Source organism: Leptonychotes weddellii, chromosome 7 (assembly GCF_054177405.1).
Source record: "Leptonychotes weddellii isolate Sample4059 chromosome 7, ASM5417740v2, whole genome shotgun sequence".
Taxonomy (NCBI): domain Eukaryota; kingdom Metazoa; phylum Chordata; class Mammalia; order Carnivora; family Phocidae; genus Leptonychotes; species Leptonychotes weddellii.
This window is the reverse complement of record NC_138375.1, coordinates 95,778,309-95,803,439: the sequence shown is the minus strand read 5'-3', so window position 1 is coordinate 95,803,439 and position 25,131 is coordinate 95,778,309. Positions and strand designations below refer to the sequence as shown.

The 25,131-nt window shown below is 44.1% G+C and overlaps 1 long non-coding RNA gene across 9 annotated transcripts in view; it reads left to right on the top strand.

Annotated features, from left to right (window-relative positions):
* The window catches only part of LOC115940666 (uncharacterized), a 138,215-nt gene that overhangs the window by 88,868 nt on the left and 24,216 nt on the right, over positions 1-25,131 (top strand). For 3 of the 9 annotated variants that reach the window (XR_014146741.1, XR_014146739.1, XR_014146740.1), the window contains exons 3-4: positions 3,888-5,174; positions 5,340-5,545. The exons of 3 other annotated variants lie outside the window; for them this stretch is intronic. This is a non-coding gene — a long non-coding RNA (uncharacterized LOC115940666). Of the gene's footprint in view, positions 1-3,887; positions 5,175-5,339; positions 5,546-22,274; positions 22,355-25,131 lie in introns of all 9 variants that reach the window. 3 more of the 9 variants (XR_014146743.1, XR_014146742.1, XR_014146745.1) reach the window with 2 other exon arrangements.

Below are 25,131 nucleotides of genomic sequence, written 5' to 3'. Positions count from 1 at the left end.
CTGTGTGCTGTCTCATCTTGCTTGTTGGCTTGTGGTGAGGCTCTCACACTGGTATCTGCTGAAGCAGCCAGGACCCACATGTCAGGTCCACAATGCCACCCATAGCTGCACCTTGTCCTCAGGTCTGCAATCCTCATCACGCTCTTTCCCTGGAACCTGGGAGAATTTGGCTGCTCTCCCTGCAGCTGCTGGGATCTATGGGAACCTGGAAGGCTACCCGCTGGCCCCAGTGGCCCAGGAACTTTGCATAGTAATTGGTCCTCTCTGGGTTTATCTGCTTGGTTTGTTAGTGTCCCAGAACTCCAGATGGAAAGTCAGCACCTGCTTCTTTGATTCCTGGATTTCCTGAAACCTATTTGAGGGTTCAGTTGTCTGTTTTCACAGGACACACCATTGATTGACCATAATTTCTTGTCTGTCTTTAGTAGGCCATAAGCTTCCTATACTAAGCACAGTAGTTGACATATTGTAGGTGCTCAGTAAAGTATCTGTTGAATGAATGAACTCCGGCTGTGTTCTGAAGAGAATATGTGACATCTAGGGTGGATGCCAGGAGTTACAACGTAGTGGCTAAATCATGGGCTTTGGAGGTAGAGCAGACCCTCATTCAGATCCCAGCCTGCCTTTTGCTGGTCATGCCACCTTGGGCAAGTAACTTTTGCTCTATAACCCTTAGCTTTCTCATAGGCTGAGATTGGATATAAATCAAACAATGTATATAAATCACTTAGCATGCTTCCTGCTGCTTAAGTGAGTGCGCTCTAAATGGCTCCTTTTATTATTACTGGGCTTTCATTAGCTTCTGTGAACCCCTCTAAGCCTTCAGATAAAATGATTACCGTGAACTCTGGAGGAGGGACCAATGCTGCTTGGCCTCAAATTCGCACTTAGTTGATCATGGAGAGTTGGGTTCTTCACCTGAGTTTTTGTGGGCTCTGGAAAAGAGGAGGTGAGAGCAGCTAGCACCTCCACCTTCGGTTCCCTGAGAGCGAGGATCATCCGGGGTTTGACGTTCGCAGATCAGCCCCAGGGATGTGTGACCCTCGTGGCTGTTCATGTGTTCAGATAGAGGGATGAACAAGTTACTGTGTTTGAAACATGAAAACCACTTCTTTTTTCCCCTGGAAAGTACCTGATGGATCTGAACTGTAAGTTCCAGAAGCAGCAGAGATAGATCAAGAGATTCTAGAGTGTCAGGGAGGAAAAGATGTATTTTCCTGGCAGGAATTCCTTTTGAAATTTAGGTGTAAGCCACTCTGTGACCATTGGGCATGTGCTGTAATTACTGTAATAAAACAGGGGGCTCTTGCTACCTCCTCCTCTTTCTGTTCTTTTCTTGGCTGGTTAAGTTCGGAAGGGTCAGTATGGGGGTGGGGAAATGGTGACATCACTGCTTTCTGTCTCTAGATCTATGTTGAAGACCTGCTCCTATTTTCCATAATTAGGTGTCACTTTGTTGGGGAAATTTTCCAAGGTGCCATTCTATTCTGTGTACTGCACTTTTATTTTTATGGAGGAAATTGAAGGGAGTCTAGCAAGTCTGAAATGGTGGGTGAGTTGGTCAGGAATACCAACTTCCTTGTTTCTAAAATGCACCCAGGAGGGATGCATTTAGGGGAAAATAAAATCACCCAGGAGCAGTACCCACACACCAAAAATCAATCTTACATTCAAAGTGGAATTTAATGGAATAAGCAGTAAAACAGGAGACTGAGCTCCAGAAGCCTCCACCAACAACTGGCTGCCTTGGTTTGCTTGTTTATAAAATGGGGACAACAGTAAGGATCCCACTTAAATCGTTGTCAGTTAATTAAGCTTCTAATAGCAATAATTGATAGTATTTTTTGAGTATGTAGCAGGGCTGTTCTTTTTTTTTTTCTTTTGAGAGAGAGAGAGTGCAGGCACACGTGAGCAAGGAGTGCAGAGGGGCAGAGGGAGAGAGAGAATCTTAAGCAGGCTCCACACCCAGTGTAGAACTGACGCGGGGCTTGATCTCACAACCCTGAGACCATGACCTGAGTAGAAATCAAGAGCCAGATGCTTAACTGCCTGAGCCACCCAGGTGCCCCACACCAGGACTGTTCTTCACAGCAACCCTTGGAAATAGGTTTTATTACTTCCTTTTTACAGGTAGGGGAAACTGAGGCAAAGGGCAATTCAATAACCTGCCCTAGTTTGTGCAGTCAGAAGTACAGGCCCGGGACTTGGACCCAGCTCATCTGGCCTGGGTCTGTCTGGCCCTAATCATACCCTCATCTGGCCTTTGTCACAAAGACCTTCCCTGGCCACTGGTGAGCAGTGTGAGGTTGCCCTCTGCCAAGTGAAATCAAGTGATGCTGGAAAAGTGCCCTTTCTTGATAAGGGAAGCTTGACTCTGTAAGGATCTAACTCTCATGTCAGCCATTTGATAAAGTCTTTCCATAAACATCTTTCTTTCCTTCTACTCTTAAACAGAGTGTACAAAAAATGTCATTGTTTCTATGCTACCATATGTAGGCTTGCTCGCATACTCTGTGCCGGGGCTGTTCCAGGTGCTTTGCCTGCGTTAATGCACTTGAGTCTCCTACTCACCAGAGAGACAGGCCCTGATCATGACTTTTTCTTCTGATAATAAAAATGAAGCACAGAGAGGTTAAGTGACTGGCCTTGGGTCACAGAGCTGTGACTGAGCCTGCATCTGAGCTCAGGCAGTCTGGCTTCAGAGCTGTGCTCTTACTGACCAAGACTTCTGGATCGTGACCCAGTGGAACAGGCAGGGCATGATGGGAATGGGTGTCTGCCGCTTACGATCCCCGAGTCTGTGCCACCTACTCTGCTTGGAGCTTTATGAGCCTTAGCTCACCCATTCTTCTCCACGGGCCTTGCAGGTAGGGACAGGATTGATCTCATTTTATAGCTCAGGGAACAAAGACTTAGAGACGTTGAGTAACTTGCCCAACATCACATAGCCAGTGAGTGGCAGAGTTGAGGTTCTTTCTTCTTCTTTTTTTTTTTAAAGATTTTATTTATTTATTTGACAGAGAGAGACACAGCGAGAGAGGGAACACAAGCAGGGGTGAGTGGGAGAGGGAGAAGCAGGCTTCCCACAGAGCAGGGAGCCCGATGCGGGGCTCAATTCCAGGACCCTGGTTCATGACCTGAGCTGAAGGCAGATGCTTAACCACTGAGCCACCCAGGCGCCCCCAGAATTGAGGTTCTACTTCATATCCGTAGTGCCCAGACTCATGCTTTTTCAACACTACGATCCTACCTTTGGTGCTGGCCTCAGTGAAAAAGACCTTCAAAGGTGGCCAGTGATTATATGACGTTGCCTCCCCAGAGGGATGGTTATGAGCTCCTCTGCTGCCTCTCTTCTGCTCGGCAGCTTCTGCCTTCCCGGTCCCAGGGCTCAGTCTCTCTCCACGCTCCCCTGGCCACCTCGGATGAGCAGAGGCTGAGAGTGCTGGTTGGTGTGATATCCATTTCGTCATCAGACAGCCTAGCATCTGGGATGTGGTACCACCACAGGGCGCAGAGAAATTGGATTTGGGGTTTGATGCAGGCACAGAGGTCCAGTCCAAGGGAGTCAGCCGGCTACAAGGCAGGTGGGGACCCAGAGGCGACAAGAGCCATCTGAGGCAAGAGTGGGGCCAGACGTTGCTAATGACCCCACCCCACAAATACTCCATCTTGCTTCTTTCATGCTGGCCAAGCCCTCCTCCCCCAGCAAAGACCAAAAGTGCCAGAGGCTCACTTTTCCAGACTCCTTTGCAGCTGAAGGTAATCCTAGGACACAGTCCTGGCCTTTGAGATGTTAGGGGAAGTCTCCTGGAAAGATTTTTCTCTTTGGTAAAAGAGAGAGGTGTGCGAGGACAATTCCCCCTCTCTCTCCCTTTCTTCCTGTTCAGGATTTTATGGTGTGAGATACTGGGGCTGAGAGCTGGTGACCACGAGGCGCAGGACTTGGAGTAGAAGCTGAACAGAGCACCATGGAGGAAAAAGAAAGTGGTGGTAGAGCTGAGCTGCTACGACAGAGCTGGAACCGCCTACTTCTGCATTTTATGTTCTGTGAAAAAAATAAGATTAAGCCGCTTTTAGTCTTGTATGAAAGCACCCTCCGCGGCGCACTCCCTCCGATGGATTCCCTGACTGTCGCTCCTATGAATGGTGCTGCTGGACCGCTGCCACCACCATCCAGCCACGGGCTGGCACACACAGACGGACCTAGAGCCACACCGCAGACCCCTAGCTGGGGCTTGAGGCGAGCGGGGATCCAGACAAAGGCCAGGGCTCCCAAGAATAGTATGGCTGCCACCTGATGGTTTAAGGGGCAGAATCGGCATTCGCTAATTTTGCAGGATGACCATTGGTGACATTGGAGCTGGGACTTGAATGGAAGGCCATTTGCCAGGTGGAGACCCGGAGGCCTAACACCCTACACCTGGCTGGTCTTTGCCCTCACCTCAGTTTTAGCACAAGTCAGGTCCCACGGCAGGACTCTCTACCTGTCTGAGGGACAGATAGATGGTGGGCTGTGGAGGACACTGACTGGGAGAGATGGAGGAGCCCTTGGAAACATGGCGGGGTCACCCTCCTGCCACGTTCCCACCTCTCACGGCAGAGCATGGTGCTAGAGAGAACCCAGAAGGCAGAGATGAAAGGATAAGAGGGCAGGATGGGAGGAAAATCTAGGGAGAGTTTAGAAGTCAACAAAATTTAGGAGCTTAAAGCAAGTGGCACTTGAAGTTGTATACTTCTTTGGAAGAGAAGCCAGGGAGAGCAAGTCAGTTAGGTGACGCGCAGTTCGGACTTTTTCCCATACAGGAGCTCCATCTTTGTGGGAGGATTTTTATCGTGAATTGATGATGGGCACAAGCATTAAAGGACTCCAGAAAAGCCCACTGCACAGGCAGAAAACCAGTTCTAGTGAAAACAGAAGACTGGAAAATTATTATTGAAGTGTTTTTTCTGTGGTGAATCATTTCACATCTGAGAGTTGCATTTTTTCATTGATGTAATTAGTGATTACATTTTCTACAGAACATTTTTCATGTCAAGCACACAATGGCTCCAAAGAAGAGGGAGGGTGAAGCTCCGTGGAAAGACAAAGAAGTGTTCACACTAATACAGTGAGGGGTGAAATTGGATTCAGCGGAGGTACACTTCTTGCACCACCAGTTACTCCCAAAGCATCAGTAAGCGTGAGCTAATTTTTGAACTGCAGTGGAAACCCTGTGATAACCTATCCCTTGGGATCACCAAGTGATTTGGCTGTGGTAGAATTTTACTAGTTCAGTTCAATTCACTTAATCTCTCTTTCTCCTGCTCTCCATCCCTCTCTTTCTCTCTGTTTCCTCCAGTGAGTGTTAGAAAAACTCAGATGAATAAGTCATAGTTTCTATCCATATTCGGAGACAGGAGAGTACACCATTACAAGGTGATCCAGTGTGGTAAGTGTCGTGAAAGGGGTAAGAATAGAATGCCGGAAGAACACACAGGAGGGGTACCCAACCAAGCCCTGGAGGATGGTTCACCAAAGGCTTTCAGAGACGCCATCGTGTCTGAGGTGAGCTTTATGAGAGGAGTTACCGCAGTTACTTGTTTGTGGCTGTTAAAGTCTTCCTTGGAGCTAATGCTTCAAATTTGTTCTCTTTATTTCACTCTGTCCTTGGGTATCTTCTTGTTCCTCACTTTTGACCACCCGTCTTAACTCATCCATTGGAACTATCATTAGTATCAGCAGCAGCCTGACTCCTACCTACTTTCCCACCCCTGATACTCCCAGCCGTGACAACTGACCCTGGCTCATGCCCTGATCTCATGGCTTCACAGTCTTGCTCTTTCAGGCCCCTGTGTATTAATTAGGCTTCCTTAGGTTTGAGCATCACAGCCGTGCTCTAGAGTGGAGGTGAATTGTGGAGGTCGCTGGAAGTAGAGGGATAGCAAATATCTCAGCAGGTGCATGGTCAGGGCTCCCGGAGATCTGGACCATGGTTCTGCCATGGGCAGCTGGGTGTGCCCCTATAATGGGGGTCCTGGCTCCCTGCTCAAGTGGCTCTCATGTGCTGGGTGTCCAGTCTTCATCTCCAGGTTGTCTACCTGCTCTGCTGCTGCTGTTCTGCCCTGCCCCTTCTTCTCCCTGCCTCTTGCATTTGAGCATCCTCCAGAAATTTCTTCCCCAAGTCTGGGTCTGGTTGACATTTCTTGGCTAGCACCTTTTCTTGACACAGATACAACCGTGTAGGCGTCAGCAGTCACCCAGCATCTGCTTTGCCCAGATTGGGGCTGGGGCATGACACGAATGTAGGTCTCCACTGATTGACTGGTAATGGGGATTAGTTTCCTTTCCTGACCACACCCTCAGTCCCAGAACTTCGAGAATTCCCGGCTTGGCTCTGAGGCTAGCTTGATACCAGGATTTCTACAAGAATCTCCCCTTGATTCCACCTCAGTGTGACATTACAGCTCACTGCCATTAGCGTCTTACCTTCTCACACTATTGCTGCTTTGCCACAACATTGTCATGAGGTCGGATAAACCATGATGGCTCTTTTTTTCAGGTTTGGTGAGTGGCCGGCCCTGCTCCGGAGGCTCGCCGTCTGCCAGTACAAGCAGCTCAGTTTCCCCTCCTCAGATTCTCAGGGCAGAGTGGCTGCTTAGTGCTTTCTTTGCTTTAGCTGACTTCATTTTACTGCTATCATTTCACTTGTCGCAGTTCTAGATTGTTTCTTTGCCGTCACATCACCAGTTCTCTCAAAAAGTGAGAACCAAGAAGCCCCAGATTAGGGGTCTAACCCAGGTTCAAACAAGGCAAGCCAGTTCCACACAGACTCCGACCCTCATAACATCTGCCCGCTGGTTCCTGGAAAGCCTCGGAGGTTGCAAAGCCAGCCCTCTGGGAAGGTCTGCAATTCTCCCCACGCTCAGTGTTACCCCTCTAGGTCACTCGGCAGAGCTGAAGAAGTAAGTTTAGCCTCAAAATCACCCAGTAGAGCTACTGAATATTGGTGATTTTTAAACGGCCCTCAGGGTATATGCTAGTGTATTAGTTGACCATAATAGGTCTCCGACGTACTGCTCTTGGCCAGGTCTTCCAAAGCAGCATATACCTATTATGGACTGAGAAGGATGTAGGCAGTGTTCCTCTCACTTCAGTCTTTCATATGCTTGTTTCCATCATTTTGACTTTATATCACCTAGACTATTATTTACTGAACTTTTTCTTTAAATCAATTTAAACAGTTACAACATAAATACTTACCTTAATCTGGTTCTAACTGATGATATCTCTGAAATCACATTTTTAGTATATTACTTACATTTTTCCTAATTAACATGGAATAATTTCAGTATAGCTATAATAAAACGTTTGCTTGTATACAAATTAAATCCTCATACATACCCACGGGGGCACATATACCAACCACACTTTGTAAAACACAGACACAGAAGAGCTATTAGTGACTAGAATTCCTTATATGTCACCAGAATCCATTCTATTGAACTGATTCACCTCTACTCAGGATAGGACTTCTGGAGGTTTCTCCTTGATGCAACCACTCCTGATGCTTTCTCATTGTGGAAGCCAAGGTAACTTTCACCAAGGTCACTTTAATTTTTCACCAATGACTAGACTTCAAACTCTCAATTCAACAAATATTTGAGTGCTTACTCTGTGCGTGGCGCCATGCAAGGCACTATGGTTGGGGCACTCATGGTCCTGTGTTTAAGCAACCCACTTTCCCTGTGAAGTTACAGAACACAATGGCAAAAGAAGGAAAAGTCTCATTTACTATGATAGGGTGTCATGCCAGAAACCTCAGTAAAGAAGTCTTGGCTTAGGCTAGAGGTCTAAGGGGAATTTCTCCCTCCTCTGAAACCTGAACCACTTGACTACCCATCAGCCATATCAGAGGATAGAAAATGAAGCAGATGAGAGAGTACAGAGAAGAAAAGAAAGAGAGAGAACCGAATGGCCAGACTTCCCTGTGCCCATTTATATCTACCACGTGCGGAGAAATGGAACATACTGTGATCTCATTCTTTAGTAAACAAGGTCTTGTCACATCCTGAAATCTCTAGTCTGAGGTGTTCTGCAATCCCAGTGTGGGAAATAAGAAGAAGGGATAATGGAGAGGCCTATCTAGAGAAAACCGCATCGAGACAGGTCCATGAAGGGTCATTCCGAATGCATGAGTAGATTTAAATCTACTAAATCTACTAAAATGCCATCACTTCTGTGGCCAGCCTCCATTCTGTATCCAAATATAAATTAAGTCCCTAAATACCCATAAATGGCAATTATTATGGTAGGGACCCCTGGAATAATCTCCCCTAGGGCCTGGGTCCCTCCAAGAAAATGCCACTGTGTGATGAGACATTCTTTTGTCACCAGTCTTCCTGTAGAGAAGGGAAAGAGTGTAGCCTTAGCTATGAGCCTGGTTGATGCACACTGATAGGAATACCACAGTTTGAGTGGAAGTGTCAGTGCGATGATGGGCATTTTACTGTGCCTTTGTCCTCTAGCTGTATGTCTGCCTTGTAAACCTGTATTTGAAAGTGTCACTAAGCAAGAGTTAGGACCAAACCCAGTGGGTGCCATTTGAGAAGAAGCCCATTTGCCATCCCCCAGGATCAGCCTAAGGAATGAGAATAGCACTGGGTCCCTGCTACTGCTCTTTCACCCGCCGGAATGCTGTAAAATGTTGGGATGGAACCACTGCCCCTTTTTAGAATCTGTATGAGCATAATTCTGCCTAGAGTGGTGGGAAATTGTAACTCTGAACTCTCCACTTTATCTAAGGACCCTTCCCATTCCTCCCCATTGGGTGTGGGGAGAAGGAGAGGCAGGAGGAAAGCTGTCTCGGGTTTTATGCATGCTGTGAATCTGGCTCTTTGTGCAAACTCCCCTTAGTGTAGAAGAAAAAGAACCTGCTTTATTTTTACCACAGGAATAAGTAAATGAGTCCTTAAACAGATGAATGCAACATCCACTCTGCCATCAGCTCCCTGAGTGTCTAAAGAGAATGGATAACTCTTTAAACAACAGAAACAACAAATGGCATGTCATACACTTGTGAGAGACTCAACTGATAGTTGTCTGCAACCTAGTGATTGCTAAAGGCCACTTGACACATCTGTCACTTGAAAGACACAGTCTAAGGGACATGCTCCACATCACTTTCACTCCATCCTCTAAGCACCATCTGTATATTAATTCAGGCTTCCAGAAAACAGCACGCCAATGCTTTTGAGCTTCCTAGAGAAAGGCCTCGCAGGACTAAAGACTGAGTGCTCTGCTTTTGAAAGTCTTGAGAGTTGATACAGCAAAAGGTTGTTACGCCAGTGTTTTTCTAACTTCTGCATGCCTGTTTTTGAAAGTGTCACTCATCATCTGAAGCATTCCTGAAATTCATTGCTAGGAAACATTGACCTGATTAATTTTTTTATTCTCTCCACAAACCTTTATTGAATGTCTTTTGTATGCCAGGCACTGGGCTAGGTCTTGGAACATGGGTGAACCAGTATGTTTTCTTTTATTTGATGTAAGCACTCTATCACCCAAGGTGTATTCACTTTTGCTGTATCTGGCAGCCACACCAAACTAAATTGAGCATACAAGTACATTCCCTCCTTCTTTCCAGGTACAACTCTTTTTGACTCTTCTCCTTTTTATTATTGATTCAAACTATATTATAAAAAGATATATTTTCATTTTTAAATGTTTCTATGGTACAGAGAAGTTTATAAGTTGTCTGCCCTTCATACATCTTCCAATTCCACTCCTAGGTGTGGCCACTATTAGCTGTGTATTGTGTATCATTCTAACTACTAAACACACACAGACACACATATTGTTTTTCATCGCAGACACCTTACACACGCACACTGGCATACTAGGACAAGGAGATTGGAATGGTCCACCCAGGTGCAGGCAATAAGGAGGTGCATTGTTAGAAGGGGATTGTAAAAAATAATGAAGCCTAAAAGCCAGTCTGTTTTTTATTAACACCATGCACCAGCAATTCTAAACAATGTCCAGGATAAAATACTCCTCCCTAAGGGGTAGACTGCATGCCGGCCCACCTCCTCCATTGCTATAATACTGAACATACACACATAGGCAAATGCTTATGTATAGCATATACATGTGGGCAAATGTGTATGTATATATGTATTTGTACAACATATATCCTTTGCCAGATACAGATGGAATAGCATTATGCATTATTCTTACAATACTTTTTTTTTTCAAGTGGGCTCCACGCTGGGCCCTGAAATCAAGACCTGAGCTGAGATCAAGAGATGAACGCTTAACCAACTGAGCCACCTAAGCACCCCTCTTACAATACTTTTCTATTAATTTATATTGGACTTCTCTCCACATCATTTCGTACACATTCAGTTCTTTCTTTCTTTTTTTTTTTTAAAAAGATTTTATTTATTTATTCATGAGAGAGAGAGAGAGAGAAGCAGGCTCCTGAGCCCGATGTGGGACTCGATCCCAGGACCCTGGGATCATGACCTGAGCCGAAGGCAGACGCTTAACCATCTGAGCCACCCAGGCGCCCGACATTCAGTTCTTTCTTAATGACTGCCGGTTAGTCTATTATATGAATACATCACAACTTTTTTTTTTTATATCTAAGCTCCTTATTTTTCACTTTAAGCATCATAAATAGATGCGTTTTGCTAGTCCAGACTGATAGTCTTCTTTTATTATATAGATTTATCTCATTTACACTTATTCTTGAGAACATGTATTTGTTGCATTTAATTTTATTACACTATTTATTTGGTTATAGAATATATTTTCGGTTCATATTATTGCTTTAAATTTGGGGGTTTTTGGGGTATTCTGTACTTTCTTTGTTTTGCTTTGTCTTTTTTTCTCTTCTATTATTAGAAGTAGTAACACTTCTAATAATAATATTTGAATCTTCGTTATAGTTAAACCTCTGTTTCTTGTTTTATCAGCATTGGACAGTTTTTACCTCATCGTGAAAGAAGAGGGAAATATATATTTCATTCTAACTTCTTCCCGTCATCTTACTTTTTTTTAGTTTTATTTTTTAAAGGTTTTATTTATTTATTTGACAGAGAGACACAGTGAGCGAGGGAACACAAGCAGGGGGAGTGGCCATAGGATTCTTTTTTAATTCTTGAACTTCAGGGTCTCCATTGAGATATGGCTGAAACTTGAGACTATATTTTCCTTTAACAAAAATTCTATTTTCCACAGATCTTAATCAGTGGCTTCATGTCTTCCTTTATGTCCTTCCTTTCTTATTGTTTTTTTTTTTTTTAAAGATTTTATTTATTTATTTGACAGAGAGAGACACAGCAAGAGAGGGAACACAAGCAGGGGGAGGGGGAGAGGGAGAAGCAGGCTTCCCGCGGAGCAGGGAGCCTGATGCGGGGCTCGATCCCAGGACCCTGGGATCATGACCTGAGCCGAAGGCAGATGCTTAACGACTGAGCCATCCAGGCGCCCCTCCTTTCTTATTGTTATCTTTGTATATTTGTTGTGTCCTCCACTTTAGGAAAATCAATTATGCACATGATGAACCCAAACTACCTCACTTTTCTCTCAAGCCTATCATGTAATCTATTTTTTAAATTCTTTTTCACTTTTTAAAGATTTGAATTTATTTATTTGAGAGAGAGCGAGAGAGAGAGCAAGTGAGCATGAGCAGGGGGAGGGGCAGAGAGAGAGGGAGAGGACAAGCAGGACCCTGAGATCATGACCTGAGCTGAAGTCAGATGCTTAACTGACTGAGCCACACAGGCGCCCCCTTTTTCTTTTCTTTTTCTTTCTTTCTTTTTTTTTTTTTTTTACAAATTTCTTAAGCTCTATCTCCACCTCCATATCCCTGTGTTTTCAGTATTATCTACTCTTGCCACTGCTAATGTGATTTTCATTCCATGATTGTATTGTTATCTTAAATTTCTTCCAATGCTACTTTTTACTGTTTTATACTCTAATCTTTCATTCTTTGGTTTCTTCTCTTTTCTCTCTGTCTCTCCCCAATGCACCTAAGTTCTCTTTCTTTGAAAATAGAGTTAAGTATTTGAAATATTATTCTCTTTTCTGAAGTGATTCTCTTTCTGAATAGTTTTTAAAAATCTGCTTATCATTTGGTAGGTTTGTTTCTTACTTGTTAGGTACGATCTTTACATGGGTTCCATCTTGCATTCTTTGTGCTAATAGGTGAAGGGGACAAGCTGCACAGCAGGAAAGTAAAAGGGGGAAGTCATGAATGTCAATCTGGGCAACATCTTCTCAGAACTCTTTCTAGAATTTTCTTCTTTTGCCCCAAGCACATGTCTTTCCTTAGGTTTCTGCTCTTCCCTGTTTGAGGAGAACAGATGACCCAGATGGGAGGTCAGTGTGGCTCAAGGTAGAGCCTCCAGCTCCCAACTGATTGCTTAAACATTCTTTATAATGAAAATTCTGTTGAAAAACAAACCTACCCCACACTTAACCCCTCCCCTGAGGAATCTACCCTTACTAGTTGTTTTGTGTCCTTCTTGATCACGAATCTGTGCATACACAACTCTGTTATTCAGTTAGTAGGGTAGTATCCACATGCTTGAGTTTTCTCACTTAACAATATATGCTGGCAAGTGTTTCATATTAGCAGATATTAATCTACTTCAGTCTTGTTAGTAGCTGCAGAGGGTTCTTTAAGACTCATACTCGAATATGCTGAATAATTCAGGCTTTCTTAGCCAGCACATGATTCCTAATCATGTTGAGGGAGAATTTTCTGTCCTTTTTGTTTGTTTGTTTTTTAAGATTTTATTTATTTATTTGAGAGAGGGAGTGAGCGAGAGAGAGCACAAGCCGAAGGAGGGGCAGAGGGAGAGGGAGGAGCAGACTCCCTGCTGAGCATGGAGCACTACTCGGGACTCGATCCCAGGACCGCAGGATCATGACCTGAGCCGAAGGCAGACGCTTCACTGACTGAGCCACCCAGGTGCCCTGTCCTTTCTGTTTCTTCCATGTATTCTCCCACTTCATGGGTTGCTTGAGTTGTCAGGATCCCGTGAAGGCCTAGTAAAGGGCAGGAGACAGAGCGAGGAGTGATCCTGTTTGCTAAAGGTGACAGGACAGTCCGTAATTTCTGCTCATACCTATGTCTGTGCAACCTTAACGTGCGCAGCCATGGGAAACGTGACTGTGATAATTTGACAAAACAGCTATTAAAATGGGAAATAAAGTCACGTAAGTGAAAACCGTACTCCAGATATCTTCATGTTCTCTCCAGTTCCCTTCGTACCCCAGGAGATGGAAACCCAGGAGATACCAAAGTGTGTTTTGTTTTGTCCTACCAGAAGGTTGGCTTATACAGCTTGCTTCACGTAGTACTTAAATGTTTTCCTTAAAAACAGTATAGTTACATCTGAGATTGGGACAGATAATAAGATAACAATATCAGATAGATTAAATAAATACATTCAAGAAGGGTTGAGATAAGCCAGTGGAACTTTTAGCCTCAGTGGGAGAGATTGTTTTTTTTTTTTTAATTTATTTTATTATTATTATTTTTTTAAAGATTTTATTTATTTATTTGAGAGAGAGAGTGAGAGAGAGAAAGAGCACAAGAGGGGGGAGTGGGAGAGGGAGAAGCAGGTAGCCCCCATGCGGGACTCGATCCCGGGACTCCAGGATCATGACCTGAGCCGAAGGCAGTCGCTTAACCAACTGAGCCACCCAGGTGCCCAGTGGGAGAGATTGTTAAAACACAAATCTTGAATCTGATCTCCCAACTTATATTTATTATCTTCCATTCGTGAAGACAAATAGAAATTTCTCCAGGGGGGTTATTTGGAATGCTTTCCCTGGTGAGGTAAGGCTCTTTCCTGTGGTACTTTCACATGGAGTAGAATTCAGCATATGCAGTCCCCATACAAACCCTCTACATATTGCAGGTCTGTTGGTTGTAGTGGGAGTGGGGGAAGGGTGGGGCACTCTTATTTAAAAGGATCTTTTAAAAAATTTGTTAGATGTGCTTATTATACACCTGGCACTGTGCTGAGTATTTTATATGCATTATCTCATTTAATTTTCACACACAACATGATGAGATAGATAAGAGTCAGATGCCTACGATCCAATTCCAGCTCTGCTAGCTCTTAATTCTTGGCAAGATTGTTCACCGTCTCCCGGCCTCCCTTTTCTCATGCATACGTTGTGGGTAGTGATAGCCACCCGCCTCCTAAGGCAGTGTGAGGATTAAATGAGGTGATGTAGGGAGAGCTCCCAGCAGGGTGCCAGGATCCTAGTCAGCACTCATAAAATGTCTGATTATTCATATTATTACTCTTATAAATGAAGAAACTGGGACCCGCAGAGGGAGTGTCTTTTACCCTATTACCCAGCCACTGGATGGGTGGAGCCTGGACCCGGACCCAGGTCTGGCTGATGGCAGAGACTGAGCTTTTAAACACAGTGTTATCTGACCTCTTCCCCATGCCCAACACTGAAGCTCAAATTTGGGGCTCAAAGCTCTTTGGGGATCCCATGTACTCTAACAACACAAAATGCCTTTGAACTTCCAGTAAGAGATGCATTCCTGAAAATTGTATTCATACTGAATCCTGGTTTTCCTGGCTTTCATTATGCGAATAATTCTATGATTATACCTTTCTTTCTTGTTCAGTATTTTCATTCAAAGACTCATAAGCACATTTGAATCCTATTTCATTCTTTGGAATCTTTATTATTCTTCCAGAGTTCTTATCCATTTACTAAAGAATTAAGCCTCAGCTAGAGTAACTCATAGGAGGGGCTCAGGAGTCATGTGTTGGATATCACTGGGAATCTCACTAATATTGTGTCCCTTCACCCATTAGTGAGTGCATTCATATTCTTATAAATGTTTTGCTTGGAACACAAGGTTGTTTTCTGTAAGGCTAAGTTGGTATTTATGTGAGAATGTTGTTTTTGTTTTGTGTTTTAGAAGTGTGCAGTTATATAGAGGGATAAGAATAGAGATTTTGTTATTTAAAAATCTCTTTTAAAACGATAATGCTTTAAATGAATGGAAACACAGTTGGTTCTCATTTCTTGAGGTAATTATGTTTTATAAAATCATTGCAGGCACTGAATTAGTGAAAACTGAACCATTGCTCCTGGAGAAATACGGGTTTAAGTTCTTGTGAGCCTCTGGTCACAACATTTTCATCAATTGATCAATACGTAACCTTGTTTTAGATGTCTGTCTGTTTAAAGACCCCTTATTTAATATATATTATTGACTCGCTAACACTGAGTTCATGGCCAACAGCACTGTAACTCGTGCCTGGATGAAGCTTCTCTAACACATGCATTTTCTCCTTCGGGCACATCCCAGGCTCCTTGTGCTTAGGAACACACTGAATGGCCCTTCGCACTACACCTGGGGGCCATTTTAAATAGTGAAATCAAGAAAATGCAAAAAATGTGGCATTAAACCTACAGTTGACCCTTGAACAATGCAGGGGTTCCGGCACTGACCCCTTCCCCCATTGCACCTGAAAACTCCATATAACTTTTGACTCTCCAAAAACTAAATAGTTAAAGCCTACTATTGACTGGAAGCCTTATGGATAACATAAGCAGTCATTCAACATATGTATGTTCTATGTATTATATCCTGTATTCTTACATTAAAGTCATCTAGAGAAAAGAAAATGTTAAGCAAATCATAAGGAAGAGAAAATACATTTACAGTACTGTACTGTATTCACTGAAAAAAATTTGCATTTAAGCAGACTGCACAGTTCAAACCCATGTTCTTTAAGGGTCAGGTGTACCATGAAAAGGGCACTTGCTTGCAGTCTGAGAGCTGAAACAAGAAGGCAGAGCATCACCTTGTTCCACCTCAGCAGAGGGAAAGTGTGCACCAGGCGACTCACAATTCTTACACTCTGTGCTTGTGTAGGAATGACTGCGTAAGTGCCCCAAATGTTGATTTTGAAGTTACAAATGAATCTTAGCAAGTAGGCGAATTTGCAAATGTGGAATCTGTAAATAATGAAGTTCAACTTTATTTTGTTTTTAGAATGTCACTTTCTGGGGCACCTGGGTGGCTCTGATGGTTAAGCGTCCAACGCTTGATCTCAGCTCAGGTCTTGGATTCAGGGTTGTGAGCTCAAGCCCCGCATTGGGCTCCACACTGGGCATGGAGCCTACTTTAAAAAAAAAAAAAAGAAGAAGAAGAACGTCCCTTTTTGTTCAGTCAAGTTTTAATTTGGGAGCTGTGGTTAGATTGGTTGCATTAATGGCGTCTATGTTGGTCTCCCAGTATCAGGCTCTCTGCCTTGTAGCCCCTGGTCCCTTCCTACTTTAATTCCAGGCTTTGCCATGTGACTTTGCTTGGCCGAAGGGATGCTCACAAACCTGGTACCTCCAGAAGCTTGAAAAACACATGCACATTCCCTCTTTCCCTCTTGGAGTCCTGCCGCCACCATGAGGACATGCTGGGCTAGCCTGCAAGAGGGGTGTGAGACATAGGTGGAAGAGAGCAGAGTCGTCTCATACAAGGCCATTTAGACCAGCTGGCCTGCTAGCTGACCACAGATGCGTGAGAAAGCCCAGCCAAGATCAGCCAAACGTGACTCAGGTCCACCAGCCCCCTCACCTAATCCACAGACCACAAGAAATAATCAATAGCTTTTGTTTTAAGCCACTAATTTGGGGGTGACTTGTTAGGAATTATTAACTAGCTGATACAGGGACTTGAGTATCTTCAGTTTTATTTGCAGACTTTAGTTTTCTAGATTTTCCAGAAGAGCATCAGGCAGCCACATCACCTGAAGATCAATGCCTGCGGCTCCATCATGGGGGAGGTGGCAAAGATTAGTCATTTCAGCACAGACCACGGATAATAGAAGAAAAATATTGGTAAAGAGGGAAGGACATTAGTCCAGGGCAGAACTGAGAGTATAGTTTTTCACCTCTGGTTTCCCAGGTCTTGATGAATAGCTGCCCATTCTTTTAATTTGACTCTTGGTGCAAATAAAAACTGTTTTGTTTTGTTTTGTTTTAATTCTTCCATTGGTAAGGGTGGTTATTTTATTTACTTTGCACTGAAAGAAAAAAAAAGGCAGCGAGGGAAAAGGAGGGGTAGAGGTGGAAAGAAGGGGGTGAATTATGTACAGAAAATAATTTCTCTTGTTTCAGCCTTAGAACATGAAGGGAAATTCACGAGGGGTACCATACATCAATAACTACAGTATATTCCTCTCGAAAAGCCGCTGGCCCCAAGGCATAATAAAAGTTACACTTAAGAATACCATAAACCTTTTAAAAGTCACATTTTGAATCAAAATAATTTTCTTATAAAATATTAATTCTCAAAATGAGTTGTAAAATATGAACACAAAATAGCTGTGGCTATTTTTATTTCTGGCAATAAAGCTAAAATTTCTTAGAGAGAACAACAGCTACTAGAAGGGAGCTCTGAGAGTGAATGAGTGGAAGTGAGTATGTAGCTCCCTCCGCTTCTATTCTCTCTTCAGTCCACAGCCACCGTGCAGGGACCAGGCTCCATGCTAGACACTGCAGGGGACTGCAATCCAGGCTGTCCGGAGGGAAATCTCAAAATACAGTCAGAGCTCAGAATGCAACGTCAGGGTAACTCATCACTCTTGGGTTGTTCTGAACTTATTTCCTGGATCCTGGCTTTTAAAAATGAAAAGATAGATCTGAGCTAATGATACAAATCATAGGTAATTATTTTAAAATGTAGAAAAAATTAACTTACTTATTGAAGGACAGCTCTGAGTAGAACTGAAAATTCTGTAATTAACTGAAAATTACCTTATGGAAATTTATGCTAATATGGTACGTTACAGTTAATGGTAAAAGGATCAATTCCCTGATTTATAAATTTTACTGTTGGGATTTTTGGTATGACCAGTATTCCTGTGATGGCCAGGAGTTAGACTCCCTGGGTTCAAATCTTAACTTTACCATTTACGAAATCTGTAATTCTAGGTAAATTGCTTAGGTAAATCCTCTCTGTGCCTCAATTTCCTCATCTGTCAAGTGGTGATAATATTAGCTGCTTCATTTGTTTGCTGTGTGGATTGAGTGAGATGATAGGTATAAGTGGTCATTCTTTATCAGTTACTAATAAATATATATTAGCGTCGACTAGGAAACCATAGAAAACCATCTGGCATCTCCCAAATCCATCCCCTGATCTGTCTCCTGTGTTGGTTCCAATTCCACTGATATTCACACCCTCCTCTTCTTTTCCCCCAAAGCAGGCAAATTTCACGTGTGACCATCAGAGTCCTTTCTCACCAGGAATACTGTCTTCCAGGTGAAATGCAAAATCAGCACCAATCCTTCCAGATTTGGCTGGCTGTGTCTACTGCAGCTTCTTGTGTGGGAGACAAGAGGGCCCCATTCCCAAGCAGCTGCTGGGCCCCATAACACCATTCTCCTGTCCTTCTAAACCCTGCCCATTACCTCCTGCCTCAACGTCCCTGCTTAGCTGCTGCAGCCTGGAAATTCCCTCTGGTTCCAGGTTTGAGACATTCCTACCCTATCAGGGCTGGGCCCTGGTGATGACATTTTCTGGAGCTATTTAAAATAGCTATTTACATTTCTGTGCTGTACTTGAAAGTAACAGAACCATAATTCTTCATAAATGTGCACATTTCTATTTTCCCTACATTAAAACAACCTGCTTATTTAGAGCTCCAAATCTCTGGGGCTTTCCTCTTCAACCCTAGGAAATCTAGTCACCTGGTAGACTCTGACCCCCCAAGACACCCAAGTAAACCAAGTGTACACCCTTGTTTTTCTCCTACGTCTTTTTCAAATCTAAGTGTAATTCCAGCCCAGAGCCTCGGGCAGCTCCCTCTCAGAGTCTTGGAGCCAACCTCCTGATTGACTGTCAATAGATCATTTTTCATCTTGCCTTACTTCACTCATGCTCTCTTGAGCTGTTGTTACACAGAGTGTGGGGGGTCATGGGGGGTAAGGGATAATTTAGAGTCGCAGGATAAGGTGCCGATTGATGAGGCCTGACTTCAGCTGACCCAGCCTCCAGCCATAATTCTCCGTCGCCATCCACACTGACCTTCATCAATCTTTTCTCTTCCAATTAGCCCCCTTCCCTAAAGAACAGCAACTCACTCACAGCTACGCGGCGTCCAGTAACAGAGGTGATTAGGAGTTAGGTCTCTAAGTAGTTCTTCCCTTCCCTCGGAAAAAAATTCCTCCTGTTTCTAGAAAATGGGGTTTAAAACAAAGCAAACAGAAAATCTGTGAGGGAGCTGTGAGATGGAGCCATGCCTGCTGCGTGTTTGTCTGGGGGAGATAAAAAGTACAGAGGAAGACAGAGGTAGACTGGTTGACATTATTTAAATAATAATAACGGTAATGGCTAGCATTGCTAAGCATATAGGACACGCCACACACTGTGGCAAGAGATTTCCACATTTTACCTCATTTTGATTCCCGTGACAATCTGTTAGTCATTAAGACCTATATGCTTACCGTGTGCTCAAGAAATAAAAAAGAATGTAGCTGTGACAGTGATAAATTTTCAAAATATTAAGCCAGCACCTTTCGGTTTTTCTCCCCACAGTGCCTAGCAGCCATTCTCTCTCCCATTCGAGCTGAGAAACGGGGTTTTCAGGATATGACCCTGGAAAGTCAAGGATAGAAAGGAAGAGAAAGTAAAAATCCTATTTCTTCCATCCTTGGGGGTTGTGGGAGGAAGAGGGCATAAAATAGGGTACAGAGGTGCTAGAAATATGTGGGTCCTGACTTTGCTTCCTCTGACTGGAATCTGGGGGGATATGTGACTGTTCTAATGGGTGGGGGACCACTGTTCTGTTGAGGTACAAGTTGGTAGCAGAAGAGATCTTACTGAGATATTCTGTTGGGACTCATGAAGAAGACTCACTTGCAGAATGAACCCAACCTGGGATTGCCAAGCTACAAAGCAGAGAGGGGCAGAGAGAAAGCCTGAGTGAGAACTCTGGAGTCCTGAATAGGATAAAATGGATGCAGATGTTTCTGAAGTTTAGTGGAGATGACTGGCTATCTCCCTACTATTAATTTCTTTGTTTTCTTTCTTTTCTTTCTTTCTTTCTTTCTTTCTTTTTTTCTTTCTTTCTTTCTTTCTTTCTTTTTCTTTCTTTCTTTCTTTCTTTCTTTCTTTCTTTTTTCTTTCGAGAGAGCAAGGAATATGGGGGAGGGACAGAGGGAGAGGGAGAGAGAGAATCTTAAGGAGGCTCCACGCTCAGCCTCGATCTCACGACCCTGAGATCATGACCTGAGCCAAAATCGAGAGTTGGGTGCTTAACTGACTGAGCCACCCAGGTACCCCTCTTTGTTTTTTTAAGTAACAGAATTCCAATTTGGGGGCAGAAATGCACCCAGTTGAAAGACTATATTGCAGTTAGATATGACCATAAAACTAAATTACAGACAATGAAATGTGAGCAAATGTTTGAGTGAAACTTCTGGGATGGCTTTTTAAAGGAAACCAACCCAGCAGGGAGACGCTCCCTGTCCTTTCTGTTGCTTGGAAGCTGGACACAATGACTGGAGCTCCAGCTGCCATCCTGTAACTTGAGGTTATCTGGAGCATAGAAGCATGCTCAGCAAACATATGGGAAGCCTAGATCCCTGGTGATTTCATGGAGCTACAACCCTGGACTGTGTGCCTTTAGGTTTTTTTTTAAGTGAGAGAAATGTAATCCTAAGAGGTTTTCAGAGTCCACTTAGAGTCAGACTGGGGAGATTGTGGGAGCAGGTGGAAGTGAGGAGATGGACTCACAGTAGTTGTGATAAATTGAAAGTGCAGCTAAGAAGTACGAGGCTGGCTGCTCAGTCTGTGGATCAAATGGGAGTCACAGCCAGATTTGGGGAGTTCACAGTCCCAGCCCAGCCAGCGGGGCTTCTCGGCAGAGAAGGTCCACCGGGTCCTGATTTAGCCAAGAGAACACCCCGCAACACAAGAGACAGGCAGAAAAGGGAGACTAGAGGATCTGTAGATACAGCTAGTTGCACAGGGACGTGCATAGGTGGATATCAGTTCCCCAGAAAGCTCTCTAAAGGCCAGCTGTCATTATGGGGAAGACAGACACAAGGGCGTGAAATGCTGGAAGATTGGCTGTTAATCTGAATTAACTAAAGAAATTGCTCTACATGTTTAAGTGTTGGGTTGATTGTCACTGGATTGGATTCTTTCTTTCCTTTTTTTTTTTTTTTTTTTTGGTGCTCCTCATTTGGCAGTGGTGAGAAGAATTGGAGCAGATATAGGGAAAAAAAGATACTAACGACATTTATTTTGCACGTATGAGTATAATGCCTGCATTGGCCCTACCACAGTATGGACGCTTTTATCCCCATTTCACAGATGAGGACGCTGAGACTTGGAGTAGCTTAAGGACTTTAAAGTCACATGGTTATTAATTATGTTCATATTTAAAAATTCTATTTCTTTTTTAAAATAGAAGATTTTATTTATTTACTTGAGAGAGAGCACGAAAGTGAGAGAGAAAGCACAGAAGCAGAGGGAGAAGCAGACTCCCTGCGAGTGGAGAGCCCAGTGTGGGGCTCAACCCCAGGACCCTGAGATCAGGATCTGAGCTGAAGGCAGATGCTTAACTGACTGAGCCACCCAGGCGCCCCCAATAATTCTACTTCTAGCACATTTTAGGTTTAGAGCACGATGTGCTTCAGTCCAAGAGGAGGACTGGCAGTCGCCACAGCCATGGTCTCCTTGTTCTGTGTGTTCAGTGTTGGATGACAGGTCAAGCCAGAACTTATTCTTAGAGCCTCACCAATTCCCAAGTTCTTTTCTGCTAGGTCATGCAGTATTTAGGAATTGAGGGCTCTGCATCAGACTCCAAAACATACCAGCATACAGACATGAACCTATCATTCTTGGCTACTGAGACTGTCAACATGTAATTGATTTTTGAAATGAAAGCCAAAAGCCTATAGATCCATACACAAAGTGTCAAAACTGAGTCTAATAGATTTAAAGGGTACTTATTCACCAGGGTGCAGCTAAAAGGAGGTGAGAATGGCCAAACCTAAAACACTGACCTTGGATCCTTGAGCTAGTCTTCATCGTTACATTATTCATTCATTTGTACATTCATTCATTCATTCATTCATTCATTCATCAGATAGTTTTTTGAGGGTCTATATCAAGCCAGGCACAGACTGAGTGGGGAAGAAAAGAACAGAGAACAGCTAAGTAGAAGCTGATCTCTCAATGTTCTGTTGTCCTTTTATTAATCTGCCACTTTTCCTATCTCTAATATTCCAGTTATTCCAGAAAATTGTATTTAACTGCCTAAAATAGAGGCCACCTAGAACACAGACATCTTGTAAACTGAAATGTCTAAGGTAGGTAAAAAGGGTAGGTAAAAAGATCAGTCCACAAAGGATTGATGCTTTTCCTGTATTCATTTCTGGAGTTTAGTTCTCTAAGCCATCAGTAAGATTTATAATTATGATTTATACTCTACCTCGCTGTATTTATCTACAAAGATGTTAAATGAACATACCCTTTGATCCAGCAATTCCACTTCTAGGAATTTATCCTAGATAAATGGATAATGGATATACTTGACCATGTGCTGAAATGTACACACACACACACTCACTTGGTAGCATCGTATAAAATAACAAAAGTCTGGAAACAACCTAAAGGCCCATGCACATGGGACTGATGGAACAAATTATAGTATACAGTGGAATACTCTGCAGCCATTGACCAAACTGAAGTAGAACTATAGATCTACTGCTATAAATCTAACATGGAACAGCTCTGGCGTGTATTGTGAAGGGAGAAAATTGAAGAGTCAGGAGTATGAACACACTGTTATTTATTTATTTATTTATTAAAAGATTTTATTAATTTATTTGACAGAGAAAGAGAGTTAGCGAGAGCAGGAACACAAGCAGGGGGAGTGGGAGAGGGAGAAGCAGGCTTCCCGCCGAGCAGGGAGCCCAATGCGGGGCTTGATCCCAGGACCCTGGGATCATGACCTGAGCCGAAGGCAGATGCTTAACGACTGAGCCACCCAGGTGCCCCTATTTATTTATTTTTTAAAGATTTTATTTATCCATTTGACAGAGACACAGCGAGAGAAGGAACACAAGCAGGGAGAGTGGGAGAGGGAGAGGCAGGCTTCCCGCCAAGCAAGGAGCCCGATGTGGGGCTCGATCCCAGGACCCCGGGATCATGACCTGAGCCGAAGGCAGACGCTTAACGACTGGGCCACCCAGGCGCCCCAACACACTGTTATTTAAATAATAGCCCATATGGAGCACTGGGTGTTATGCACAAACAATGAATCATGGAACACTTCATCTAAAACTAATGATGTAATGTATGGGGATTAACATAAGAATAAAAAAAATAAATAAAAATAAATAATAGCCCATTGGGTGGAAAAATTTATAGAGGGAACCAAAAACCCAAGAAAATATATCTTCCTTATAATTGTTGGAAACCATGTGCTAGGTGAGAACTCCCCAATTTGTGCAATATGCTCTGAATGGGCATCTGGAAGACACATTGTCTCCCTATAATAATATTGATAGTTACAGTTTTTTTAGCCAAAAGTTGTAATGCTCATGACATGGTTGAGGTAAGCAGGGTTTAAATCAGGAGACACGAGACGGTGGGGTGGCTGCCATTTACCGTGCTTATTCTTCCTTGGATGAGGTGGGAAGAGGTCCGGCAAAAGGCAGGATGGAGTTTAAAATTTGGAAACCAAGGTATTCGGGAAGGAGATGGGGAGGGACAGTGGAAAGCCATGAGTTGAAGGCCTTGGACTTGGTGGGGGAGACGTGGAGAGCAGCCTTCCTCGCTTCTTTCTTGTGTCTTTTCCTGATGAAGCTGTTGGTAAGAAAGCCTCCCAGGAGAGAGGTGCTGCCCCATCCCTCGCATTTGGAGATGAGGAGCTGAAGGGGGGAGAGGGAGGGAAAGCGACGACTCCTCACCAGTTATCCTCCGAGAGGGCAGGTCTCCCCAGTGTCCCCGTGGTCCCAGCTGTCTTTGTGTGCCTGACATTTAGTATTCATTAATCATTCCATTGGACAGATTCATGGTGGGCAAACAGCTCTGAGTCACCATTTCCCTTGTGAATAGAATGTGAACGGAATTAAATATTTGCAAAAGGTGGGCAACAGATGGCTGTTTAGAACAGTCTCATTTATGGTCATTAAATGGGGCCTTTTGAAACAGGGCACCTGGAATATTGGCAGTCCCTTTCCAGGAAGGAATTATGGGGTTTGCCACACTATCCAGAGCCTGGTTCCATATGTTCCCCCAGAATCCCAAGTGACTCTTCCCCAGTTCTTTGCCCCAGGTCCCTGTGTGCCTCTCCCTAGTGTGGCTGAATCCAGCAGGAATGCTGCTCTCTTCCTCTCCCTGGCTATGGATCATCAGGCACTCATCTCATACCACTAAGGTCCTTGACTGTAGGGGAGCAGTGTTTGTTTCCTGGGAACAGATACTGAGGAGATATGGGCCTGAACCTCCGATGGTGCCATGCAGAGTCGCCTCTGCCTTAGCCTCGCCCGGCCTAATTTCTGTCTTCCTAATTTTGTTTTCTAAGTGGAGTACTGAAGTGAAAATACATGTTTCATTGGCAGAAACAATAAGCAGCCCTCCTGGAGACTGACCTGCATTAGGCCCCCTGGGCGTAGGGGTGCCTGTCACAGCTCCATGGGCAGGGGTGGCCCAACCCCTCACTTGCACTTTTGGGCCTGGAATCCGGAGCTGTAAAACGTCTCCTGTGGTTACACAGCTGGTCTCCCACACAGCTGAACCTGAAGCCCATTCTCTTGATTCCACAGGGTAGCTGAGATACAGTGATGCGGCGTGTGAGGAGGTTGATTCTCACAGGAGAGAAGAGGGGCTTTGCGTTGCATTTCTCTCATTCTGTGGTGGCATTAGAGCTCTGCGGGGGCCAGGCCTGAGGACGGAAAATCCCTTCAGACTCTGAAGACGTGTGTTCCTCACGTTCTCACCCGAGGGCATCCACCCCCAGAGCCTTCAGCCACAGTGACACAGTCACCCACCTCACTTACCCCGTTCAGCGCTCCTGAGGGCCTGCCCCCTCCCCCTCAGCAGTCCCTGCGACAACCCCTCCTGGCCAGCCCCCCCCCCC